The sequence below is a fragment of the Ambystoma mexicanum genome, chromosome 4p (assembly GCF_040938575.1).
Source record: "Ambystoma mexicanum isolate Mex_15411 chromosome 4p, UKY_AmexF1_1, whole genome shotgun sequence".
Taxonomy (NCBI): domain Eukaryota; kingdom Metazoa; phylum Chordata; class Amphibia; order Caudata; family Ambystomatidae; genus Ambystoma; species Ambystoma mexicanum.
In genome coordinates, this window is record NC_090927.1 from 883,430,979 (window position 1) to 883,443,499 (window position 12,521).

A 12,521-nucleotide genomic window follows, 5' to 3' on the forward strand; every position below is an offset into this window, starting at 1 on the left:
ATATACACATCTGACCCTCAATCACACTGCTGAGCCAAGCTCAGTCAGCCAATCAGACAGAAGGGCATTCATGCAGGCTGCCAATCAGGCTCACAGTGCATTCAGGACACTCACTTCCTCCCAGACACCCATAACAAGGAATGTGGATTCGGGCAAGCACCCAGACTTTCAGCACACCACACTGCATTCATGTCAGTTTCAGGCAGGGCCGTCTCATTCATTGTGTGACCCACACAGAAACCAGACACCCATAACATGGAATGCATGTTGGTCACACACTCCATTTACCCAGGTCGCACCCCAAGGGTGTTCCCACAACAGTCACTGGGAAGGCTCTAGCCAGTCTGGCCTGGACTTCCCCCATAATACCATACATGGTTCTTCCACCCAGTAGCCGGTCAGGGGTAGGGACAGAGTAAGGGCTTATTAGGACTTTGGGAAATACAAGGGTCATAGAAACCAAGAGGCGCAGGGCCATCTCGCCTTCTATCAGGAATCCACTGATTCCTATGGCAGGGCCTGGGTATCCCAAAATGGAGGATCCTCAGAGCGCCTGTCAAATACAGCATGGAGCTGCCACCAGCCCATACCCTGCTCTGTGGGCCAGACGCTGGTGCCCAAAAATATACAACTGGACTCCTGCGCAGAAAACAACACATAACACACATGATAAGGGAGTACAAGACAAGGACATGAAGGCCATGTCCCTCCAATGCATTGCCAGCATCACACCCACGGCAGAAGTAAACCTACCAAAAGTTGTTGTAAGATCAATAAACAATGGCCAGGCATGTCACAGCCTGAGCAAGAGTGACCTGTGTGGCAAAATACCTGTCAGGGAACAATCACATGACAGGGCCATGCATGGGTGATGGTAGGTATTCACCATGTATTGAATTCAGGAGGCAGCCAGTGCTAAACTTAAGTGTCTTACTAACACAATGCCTTGGCAGCGCTGGCCAACGGGCTGGCTTTCGCCAGGTCCAAGATCCTACCAGCCTCAGTGCCAAATAGTCCATCACAAAATAAAGGGCTTTTGAAGAAAAAAAATGATCAAAAAAACCAAAGCACTTTCTGCGCTACGGTAGGGAGTGGAGTGGGTGGCGGAGCAGCACACAGCACATTGGCGTGCACTGTTCTGGCTCACACCCCCACTTTTGTCACAGGTAACAGGAGCCAATGCAGACCCTCAGCGGACCTGGGGGCTCGCCTCTCTGACCTAATCTGGTCTGTGCAAGCGCACTGTGCACATTGTGCTCACACAGAGCAGATTACATCACTGAGGCGAGCATCCAGGTTCACCGATGGTGAAAGACCCTGTGTTTTAGCAGAATGCAGAATCCATTTGGAAAACACAATGATCACCGAGCCCCCAGCTTTGTGGGCTTGGTGATTTTTGCCTTTCCCAAATGAATTCTGGCATTTCGGTGTGGGGAGAGCCTAAGGGTTTGGCAGAGACAGAGGGCCCCATTACAAGTATGGCGGTAAGGAAACAAACGTGCTGGTAGCGCTACCAGCAGCATTGCTACCTTACCGCCTTCTACCAGTTCTGCTCGTGGGTGCCTTTGCAGCCACCAGGTCTGGTGGCCGTACCAGCACCCGCAAGCAGAACAGGACTGTAGCACCGGTACCATTATTAATGGTACCGGTGCTACGACCTTCCCCATTCCCATTGAGCCGTAATGGGAATGGGGAAGAATTTTTTCCGGCGCCCAGAAAAGGGCATTTACCGGGTCTGGCAAGATCATAATGACCCGGTAATTGCCCTTTTCTGGCCGCTGGAAAAAATGAATACCGACGGCAGTCGTGCCTGTACTACAGACACAGCTACTGCCAGCCTCATAATCAGGCCCGGAGTACATTATGTCAGACGGTTAGGTGGAAGAATGCACAAAGACCAGGAAGTTTAGTAGGGAGCAGTAGTGGCTGCTCCCACCTTCCCGCATCTTTCTTACCTTGCGGTCGCTGGTGGTTGACAAATGAACTGCGTTATCACACTCTGCGCCGCTACACTTTTCCTGCCCAACACCTGCGTTACACAACACTGCGGCCTTGTCCTGCGAGCGCTTTGCCACAGAGGGTCCGATGCTCGATTCTTCAAGGTTTGGATACATGGATGTAGGTGCAATGTATTACTTATCGACAGGCAGCGTCTCCTGCGCACCTGCGTTGCACGACGCCATGGCCTTGTCCTGCGAGGGCTTTGCCGCTGAGGGCTTGATCCTCGGTTCTTAAAGGTTTGGATGCATGGACGTAGGTGCAATGTATTATGCATCAACGGGCAGAGTCTCCTGCACACCTGCGCTGCACAACACCGGGGCAGTGTCCTGCCATGGGTATACACCTTGTTGCTCTCTGCTACAGACAAAATCAGTATTCGCCATGCACTATTGTTTTTGCAATTTGAGTGAACTGTCACCAAATTAGGCTAAGCATTAACTGTAGCGCCAATTGTATTAGCATAATTTTGTGCACAAAAGAAAATACATTTCCATGTTTGTTTAACGTGAACAGGGCTTGCAACAGTTTCCATAATGGTGAAGTGTTAGTAGCCAGAGTAAAGAGGTTCCTATCATGGGAAAGACTGATATATGGGATCGAGGGGGCTTCCGGGTGTTCACTTATTGTGATTAGCAGAGGATAGGCAAGTCTGAAAGGTAAATTTGGTTTACAACAACAAAACCAAGATAAGACCCCATATCCTCAAAGTGTAGTTGCCAAGGGTGATTATGTTCTTTTTTCAAAGGGTTTCATGTTATATGCACATTAGGCTTAACAAGCACAACAGTTCAATGTTACCTCTAAATGGCACTGACATTTTGTGATTTAAGTTTTAAATAATGTCTAAAACATTGGGCAGGTTTGTGCAGAGATTGGGTTACAGGGTGTTTGGTGGGAGGCACCACTAATGGCAGGGCCCCGATGTACTGATATCATGCCCCCCCATCCCGCTTGCTGAACGGTGAAGCTAATGTTCAGTCACACAGCTGTACTGGGGATGCACATCTTTATTCCACTGCAGACACACACTCAGGCTCACCAGCCTCTCGGCCCTGTGTGATATAGGTAGTTTCCCTTTCTTGCTTTGGATGGAATATTCCTCATGGTGTCAGGGTGAGGCTGGACTGAGGCCTTGTACGATCGGGCAGGGCAGGGCTTGATTTTTGCCTAAGCTGCGCATGCCTATCAATTTGCAAGGCATGTGTAGCAAGGCAGGCAGCAGCCCTGCCAGACTGCCTGACTCTGCAGCAGTGTGTGTAACAGAAAATATTTAACCTGCCGTAGAGCAGCGATGTTGGTGGGGGGCCGCCCTTGGACCCCATCAGCACCTTGGCATGGGGGTCCCCTGCACTGCAGGGGCTGCTGCGGCGGCCACCACTACACCAGTAAACCAACATTGAACAAGTGACAGGTCATGAAGACATGAGCCAGACAGGGTTAGGGGGAGAGAGGTCGCAGGCTGCTTTCCATTCAATTAAAAATGATACCATCCCTTATTGGTAGGCCATGAGCCAGGGTGATTCCTTTGTACTTGGCCTTTTAAAATGTCTCGTCTCTGGGTGCATATTAAGGGAGTACAAAAGGTGGCCTACCTCCCAAGCCCAGGCCCCACCCCAGCAATAAGGCAGGCCCCCCTCGTAAGTGCAGGCTACACCCCTTCCAAAAACGTGAGTCCCCCCAAACCCTGTCTAATGCATAGACAGTGTTCAACAATTATGGGTCACATGTGATGGGACCATGGTTTGAATTATTTTATCCTGCATTTATTAGGATTTTAGCTAATACTAATTTCAGTGTTAATGGTTTCTTTTACCACTGGGGACACTATTGAGCTATTCTGCTTGGACTTCTCTTGGCTTATAATTTACGTGCATCTTGCTAACAATGTTCGGTTGCGCTCTTCTAAGCTTTAATTAATCTAGGAGTATACTTCTGTGTCCTGGGATTTGCCATCTCGTGGCTTCTCTGCAACGTTATGACCCTCCCTTGTTTTGCAGTAACATTGGCTCTGGTTGCTGCCTACTCCCTGAGCTCTGAACAGATCTGTATTTCTGTGATTTCAGCATTTGAGTTCTCGTGAAGCCTTGAGGCCTTTCGTTTTAATTAGAAGCATGTTTCAGCTGCCCATTACTGTTGCGTTTCTATGTTAGTGAGCGAAATTTGTGCATCGTTCATGTTACATTCGGCTTATGCACACTTGTGTTAGTATCCTTCATGTCTTATGCATGCTATGTTAATATTCTTCATGTATAAATGCATTTATTACCTGGTGTATGTGTTTTTCATGTTGATTGCACATTTGCTTTGTGTCTAATTCCTGCACATGTATTGTGACAACTTTAGTTTGGTTACTCTTGCTTAGTTCGTGTCCATCTCCTGCTGTACCTGCCTGGGATAAGGGCAGAATGGTTGTCTTAGTGAGTAACGTTTCTTACCTCTGCGGTATTGGGCTGAGGGAGGGGTAGAAGCTATGGATGCCGTATTTATCTGCCTTTCAATATTGTGTAATAGTGATATCGGTTTAGAATCCTAGGTTATGATTTATGGCATGTGCTCATGACTTCACAAAAAGGTGGAAACAATGATTATTTGAAATGTAAAAGTAGTTAAGGAAATGATTTGAAGTCTGTTCATTGAGAGTTAAGCCCACATCAGGTCTTAAGGATAATGATTAACTGAACAAAGAACTCATTTGGATTCCATGTACTCAAAGGTTTTTTCTTTTTTTGCAGCGGCAATCCAGAAAACATGGAGTTGATGTGGATCTTGAGGATGGAACCTGGAGGCCTCTTTTCTATTAAATCCTGTATCTGCAGATGGTTTTAGCCAGCGCATTGCAGAGACGGTGCTGTAGCATAGACATAAGCCAGGAAGAGATGGGATGGTTGCTATCTTAGAATTAATAGGATCCCTGTTTAGAGGTAATACACCCAAAGGAGTATAGTGTGTTCAATTAATGAGCCTGAAGCAAATGTCCATTCCCCCACAGTATTCGGTTAGATCATGAATATTTGTGTCATCATTAACATATGGGCAGCCTCTTGCTAGTAGGGTATGCATTAAGAATGGAGGAAAATAATATATCCTAGTAAATCTGACTGTGGTATGTTTGCGGTCTTGGATGATTAGTTATCATAATGTGCCAGAGAAATTTGTTTGTTTGCTATAGCACCATTTGTTTGTATTTTGTGAGTAGAATAGGCCATTCAAGTTAACAAGCCAGAAATGTCACCAACTGCTATCCATGCCTGGATGTTCAGCTCCAGGTCCGAGCCACAGAACAGCGTAATATGGGTTGCGGGCATTTTATATAGACACCTGCTACATATCCAACACTTCAAACAGATTGTCTTTGGATACATAACATGAACTATGAATACATTTATTTATGAAATATAAAGATTTGCAAATACCGACAGTTATTGATTTGATATCTAAAAATAGATCCCTGAAAAGGTATTTTTAAACCTGCCACAATATTGATTGTGTTTTGCATTTTATGAAAGGATTAATGAATATTGAAACGGAAATAAATTGAAGTAATGCAAACATTACATTTGCTAAAACATGTATACTTTTGATTAAGTTGCATAAATCTGTGTGCCTCATTTGAAATAAATCATGCTTCCAAGTGCGGCCGATAGACCTTGATGCACCCTGCAAAACTGTTGACGGGTTACACTTGCGACCGTGATGTATTTTGCCTCCTGCTGCTAGCATTCTAAATAACCCAAATGCAGCAAGTGCATTTGCAATTGTCACTGTTTTTAACATTTGATTTCTGTTGAGGAACACAGCTTGTCTTGACTCTGCTCCATTTGGAGAAGCTTGTAAAGATCTATGGGAGTGGGACATTCGTCATCTCATTAAGGTTTATCTGAAAGATCAATTGGGCCTCATTCCTCCCAACGAAGCTGGGCATGAGCACTCTTAGACTCATGTTGCTGACCAGCAGCTGTTAAGCAATCATGGCACCAGGATATCAAGATGTAATTTTATGACCATAATACGCGGATACCGGCTGTGCATCAGTGTCACTCTTAGCGAACTGAAGGGTAGTGTTACTGTTTTGTCTGTTTCTTGGAATGATTGGTATCAGTATGCTCTCGTGAACATATCCTCCTCTACATCAAGTGGGTGCTGCAGTTGATCATTGTGGGTGTTAGGAGTGAACAGAAGGTGATTGGAGCAAGGTGAAGGAGAGGAGTTGGCATCAGAAAGGAAAGAGTGGTGAAAGAAGGTGGAAAGGTGATCAGAGAAGGGAACATGAAGAAAAGAGGCAGAAAGAGGAGCAGAGGAGAGTGAGTAGAAAGATGAGGTCTAAGGAGGAGTGGAAAGGGAAATGGGAGGAGCACTGAACATTTTCTACATGGAGCAGGGAAAGAGAAAAATAAGGGATATCAGACAAGAAGAGGGGGGCAAGCTCAGAGGAACCACGAATAAGAGCAAATTTAAGAGTAGGAGCAGGGAAGGAGATCATTGGATGAACGAACAGCACAGAAGCGAAGGAGAGAAAGGAAGGATAAAAGTGTCAATGAAAGGAGGAATGAAGGTAAAAATAAGAATGGAGGCGGGAATGACAAATCTAGATGTTGAGAGAAGAACAGAGAGGAAGAGTAGAGGGGTAGGAAGATGAGAAGGAGGAATGACCCACATATTTGTGTTATAAGGATGTTATAGAGGAGGTGGATGGAAGAGGAAGGCCTAAGAGGGTTAGGGGCAATGACAAAAGTAAGAAAGGAAGATGTCGGAAGGAGGAAGACTGTGGACAAGCAGGGTATCAAGGGTATCAAGGGGCTTGATCACCCAACAAATCATGCATTGGGGGGCAATTGTTTGGATGAAATCTGAAGGCCTGAAATAAGTAGTTGAGCCAGACATTGATCATTCTAAGAGGGTAGCAGAAAAGCTGCAGATTTGGTTAGGAATCTGTGCTCAACCCATATCAGGACAAACCACAACACTAGGTGTGGTAGTGCCAGATTTTTGTATCAATCAAGGAAAATCAAGGTAACTCACTGACCAGAAACAACTAAGCCAAGAAAGACCAAGACTGGCAAAAAAGAAGTATGGGACTCCACAAATGCCCATAGACTGTGAATAAGCATTTTCTGACTAAGAAGTAGCATATACCAAACAGAAGGAGAAAAGGGGCTACGGAACTGGGTCCTAACATACTTTATTTTCTTTGCACGTGTGTTGTGAAATCAAACCCACGACTTCAGTTAATCCTGATCTTCTGGTGTTTTGGTCATTCTTAATAATGACTTGTGGCTCTATATCTGGGATTCATTTTGTCTGTTGCTCCCCCCTGGCAATAACAATGTTTACACATGAAACAATCCAATTAATGCAGTGTCACCAAATGTATACAAGGCCATATTCCAATGCATGTTTTTGACTATAATACATGCAAGCACTGTCATGTTTCAGTATTCAAGGGTCCAAAATACCACACATAGCCAGATGTATTTGTTGAACCGTCCAGAAACAACAAGGGATGGCAGAAGCATGATCTGACTGTATTAATGAGCCATGGCCCTTCCCATAACAGTATTCTCCTTGCTGACAAGATAAAAAAAAAACTGAGGGTGTTTCACTGCCTAAACCCTGTGGATACCTTACCCAGGTGGCTATGGCATGGACATCACCTTTAGATCCAGACCGTGAGGGTGGACAAGTACAGGAAGCTCACCTGGGTGAGGGGTCCTCAGGGAGTGGGGGAGTAGCGCCCAATGGTGAGACATGGTATCCCAATTTTCAAAAACCCCTGTCCCATCCTATTTCTTAGGATATTCACACTTCATTGCCCCCCCCCACCCCTTTCCTACACAAACACTGTGCCGACGAAGAGGAGATCTGAGGCTAAAAGGAGTACCACCCATGCAATACATTGGACATGTGCCACTATTAAGATCCTACAGCATTATTCAGGCCTGGATGGCTGAACACCATCTCTGCCTGAAGGATGACAAAACCGAACTCCTGATAGTAGTCTTCCGGTACCGCCTTAAATGCTTAGAACCTGCCTTTGCATCCTTCTGCATCGATGGAAACCCTACCACCATCTCAAGCCATGTGAAAACACTGGGTGTTGGACTAGATGCAGAATTATCTTTGCACAAACACGCCAAGGCCCTCACCTCTTCAGCGGCCTACACCACTAGACGCATCAACCTCAGCAGAAAATTCCTATCCACTGACAACTGCCTCACCCTCGCCAGAGCCATTTTAGCCAGCACATTGAACTACTTCAACGCCATCCTTGCAGGCACCTTCACTAGAAATGTGGTTAAACTTCAGCTGATCAAAAACAATGCTCTCCAGGCTGTCTGGGGCCTCAAGTGCTCAGACCACATCTCTTAAACCAGACGTGATGCTCACTGCTTGCCAATCAAAGCACGTAGTGACTTCAAGATTCTCTCCCTAACACACAGATACATCCACAATACGGCACACTCCTTCCCCACCCAACACATCTCCAAAAGAACCAAACACCCCTGCCTACGATCCTCATCCACTTTATCATTAACCATCCCGAGATTCTCTATAAAAAGAGCTGGGGCACTTACTTCACGGTCATTGCCCCCACCCTGTGGAATGCCCTACGTCATCTTCAGAAAACTGCTAAAAACCAGGCTGTTTGACAAATACGACTAACCTGTAAATGGGGTATCCCCCCTACCTGATTCTTCTGCATTTGCTATAATGCTTATGTACCTATTTTCTCTTTTGTTTCCTAAGTGAATCAGTGCTGTGATACTTAATTGTTTGAGCACTGCTAATAAATGGAATAAATAAATAAATAAAATGCAGGGTCAGGCACTTTATCTTAATTACAAAAACCTGGTACCTATTAGCTCTCCCTACATGGTTAAAAGGTGGAACACTGATACACACTCTGAGCAAGGTGATGCTTGAGAAGGAGCAGTTCTTCCAGGGCGAAAGAGAACCAGGCTGAGCAGAGCAACAGGCTGAGGGATGGAACCGAGGTACGGAGAAACCTTGGATGCCCCGGTGAGAGATTGTTACCTTCGAAGGACCTTGAAGGTTGCCCAAGGAAGCTCAGCCAAAGAGAAGAGACACAACTCTTTTGTGTTTCAAGGATACCAGCCACCCTCTTGGATGAATGACAGAGTTGGGGAGCTACAGCAGCAGTTGTGGTAGCAGCTTTGACTTCAGGATCAAAGGCAAAAATGAATTAACACAGCCGGTGAGTTGATGAAAGCAATCAAAGTCCGGTCAGCTTGAAAAGCTTGAAAAGGTAAACAAATTCAAATATTTGGCCGTAATATTAAACAACAGGAAAAGCAAATGTAGTTAACACTTTGGCATAAAATCAAAATGCTAGTCTCTCAGTCCAAAGCAATTGACAGAAAATTCAGTTGTTTTTCTCTTAGACTGATTTTGAACTTGTACAAAGCTAAAGTGATTCCCTCAGTATCCTACAGAGCTGAAGCAATGCCATTGTTACCATTCACAATATGGCAAAAGTTGGAGTGTTATTACTGGCGTAAAGTTTTGAACTTACCTTCATCAACACCTATAGCCTCTATCCCAAGTGAACTGAGCCTAGCATCATTAAAAATGTTAATTGATCGAAACATCTTAATGGTATACAGGAAGACTCTATTCCATTCATGTTAAAACATTCTTGCAATAATACATAAAGAGATTGAGAGAGGTAAAAGTAAAATGTTAATAAACTGGTCGACGACGAACAAAAACCACCTGGAAATGAATGGAAGTTCAGAAGAAGAACTCATAAATAACCCAACCAAAGTAAAAAAAGAAACTAGACGAATGGAATTGGATAAACACTCTAGAAGTAGCAGCAAGAAGTAAAATAAAGGCAAGTCTCCCGACACATGCAGAGAAGGTTAATCAAGTCCTGAGATATCTGGAAAAATGTTCAAACAAAGGAATACCTTCATGAGGGCACGCTTAAATCTTCTAAAAACCAATGAGATCTTGGCCATAAGAGGCAAATCTAGTACCAACAAGTGCCGCTACTGTAAAAAGGAAAGCCAGGTGGAAACAATCAGACACCTACTACTGTCTTGCTCAGGAACAAACAGAGCAAGAAACATCCATATGGTTCATCTTTTCACTGATCTAAGCATAAATGAAGAGAAAATCTGGTGGTCCTGTCTGATGAGTGGTGAGAAGACATCATGGGTAACAGGAGCAGCACAGTTTCTTTGAAATATCAATTTAGAACAGAAAGCATAAGAAGAAAGTGCAGATACATAGAGGAAGAGCCCACACAAAGTACAAGATCTTATAAAGTGGACTCATAAAGAAGAACAATAAGAAACATTACGAAGGAGGGTAACTCAGAACGAGACTGATACAGACAAAAAAATGGCTTAGATCATTTGAAGGAACTTTTCCCTCTTCTATAGAAATTTTAAAAAAATTGGAATCTGGAACTGGATTCGGGGGACACACCCCTTAAAGAACAATCTTGTAAAAAATGAAAAACAATGAAAGCAAGTAACAATAATATATATATATATATATATATTTATAAGATATATTAAGGTGACAAAAACTTTAATGTCTCTGCACTTGACTTTGAAAACCAACTGTTATTTGAAGAACAGGAAAGCAGACGTTGAAAAAGGCATGCCAGCCTGCTGGGGGCGATGAATCAGCATGGGAGCTTCTAACAAGTGGCCCAGCATGATGGGACATGGCGCTAGTAGAAAAAGCGTACTACAACTTGTCCGCCATCAGCAGATTGCATGAAAACATTATAAGATGCCAAACCCTTGCCTATTTTCTATGTTCTGTATGAATCTCAGATGGGTCCAGAAAAACTTCATCTTCATCTCAGTGCAAAGGAGAGAGTAACATCAAAATGTAGCCCTTAATGAACAGACAGAACGTGTACTCACGCGCTTATTTATGCAGAAGAATGTGCTAGTTTACACGTTGACTGATTCTCCTTCAACCAGCACAGATAATTCCACTAGCCTAAAGCTCTGGCTAAACCTATCATCTTTAAAAAAGCTATGTACAGATACACTCACTTAAGGGCGTGCTTATTTGTGCAAAGACTTTCACTTTCTGAAACTCATAAAGGAGACAACAGGAATAGTTTGGCTACGTATTAAATGCACATTCATTGCAAGCAGCACGAAAACAACTGCCTTACTGTCTTTGCAATTTCATAAGCCTAGTTCAGCGTGTGCCACACTCAATTTACTTGAGGTTAAAGGCAGTCTGACTCATCTTAAAATGTCAATAATATACAATATTACAGACTCAAAGTTGTTCATGGGAAGAAGACAATGGAGATGGGGAAATATATTTCTGTGCCAGTGGGTGCAGTGGGGTTTTAATTGAGCCAATGAGTCACATCTTCATTGATGAAGGATGAATTGGGCCCAACATTTTAGGAGCAAGGAGGTAACCATGAGGGGGCAGATCTGTAATGCTGGGGTACTTCACTGGTGGAAACAAATAGGACTTGATTTACAAAGTGTTTTCAGTGATAACATTGTGATAGGAATTGTATATGTTTTAACAGCAAACCACCTAATTAGGAGTATAGCAATGACTTACAGTCTGGGCTTCATGTACCTCTAGCCCAAAGGAACCTAGGCAAGTGAATTTCTTAAATTTTTTTGTCAGCATTCGATCCATTAGCACTCAATTTCTGACACAAATGAAACAAAAGGTATTTCAGTTTGAAATGCAATACATTAATTAAAAAGGAATTTTAAAGAAAATATTAAACTTAATTCAATATATGAACTACATTCTTGAAAACTCTTATTTGTTAGCCCGATTCCCAAAATCATGTGCTCGAATAGGTTGGGTTACACTAGGTTTTAACCATAAAATTACGGAATGCAGCAAAGAAACTTAAATTAGATTATGATCAACATCGAATAAAGAAATTACATCTTTGTTTATAGTAATTGCTATATACCCTAGCCTTCCTGCTGTAGGTATTGCTGCAATATATAAGCAAATAGATAGAGAAGAATTTCTATCAAGTCACTGCATTAAATATATCACAAGCCCTGGTGCTGCAATCCCTAGGGAAAGCTCTAGTTACCCAACTGCTAAAGAGGTCCATTGCATTGGACATTGGACTCACGGCTTGTCCAACTACCGTTCTGTGCAGATTTTACGCTAACTGTTGAAAAAGCTTGAGAAAATGTGACAATGTCCCATTTACAGTCACTCTTGAGACATATCAGCTTCTAGATGCATACAAAGCAGGAACTGAGTCAGTTTTCTATCAACCGTAGAAGATCGCGTTGACACATGATTATAGGAATTACCAGAGCCTTGGTTCTCTTAGACCTCTCAAATGCATTTGCTACTGTTGATTTCAGCATCTGATTACAGCATCTTGCCAACCTAGGAGATCAGGGTTATCTCCATCTGTGGATAGCCTCATTCCTATGTAATTTTTATATCAGCAATTTCTATTCCTCCATTTAGATTCAATTTTCTCCCAGTGACCTCTGGGGTTCCACAGGGTTCACCCTATCCCGACTACT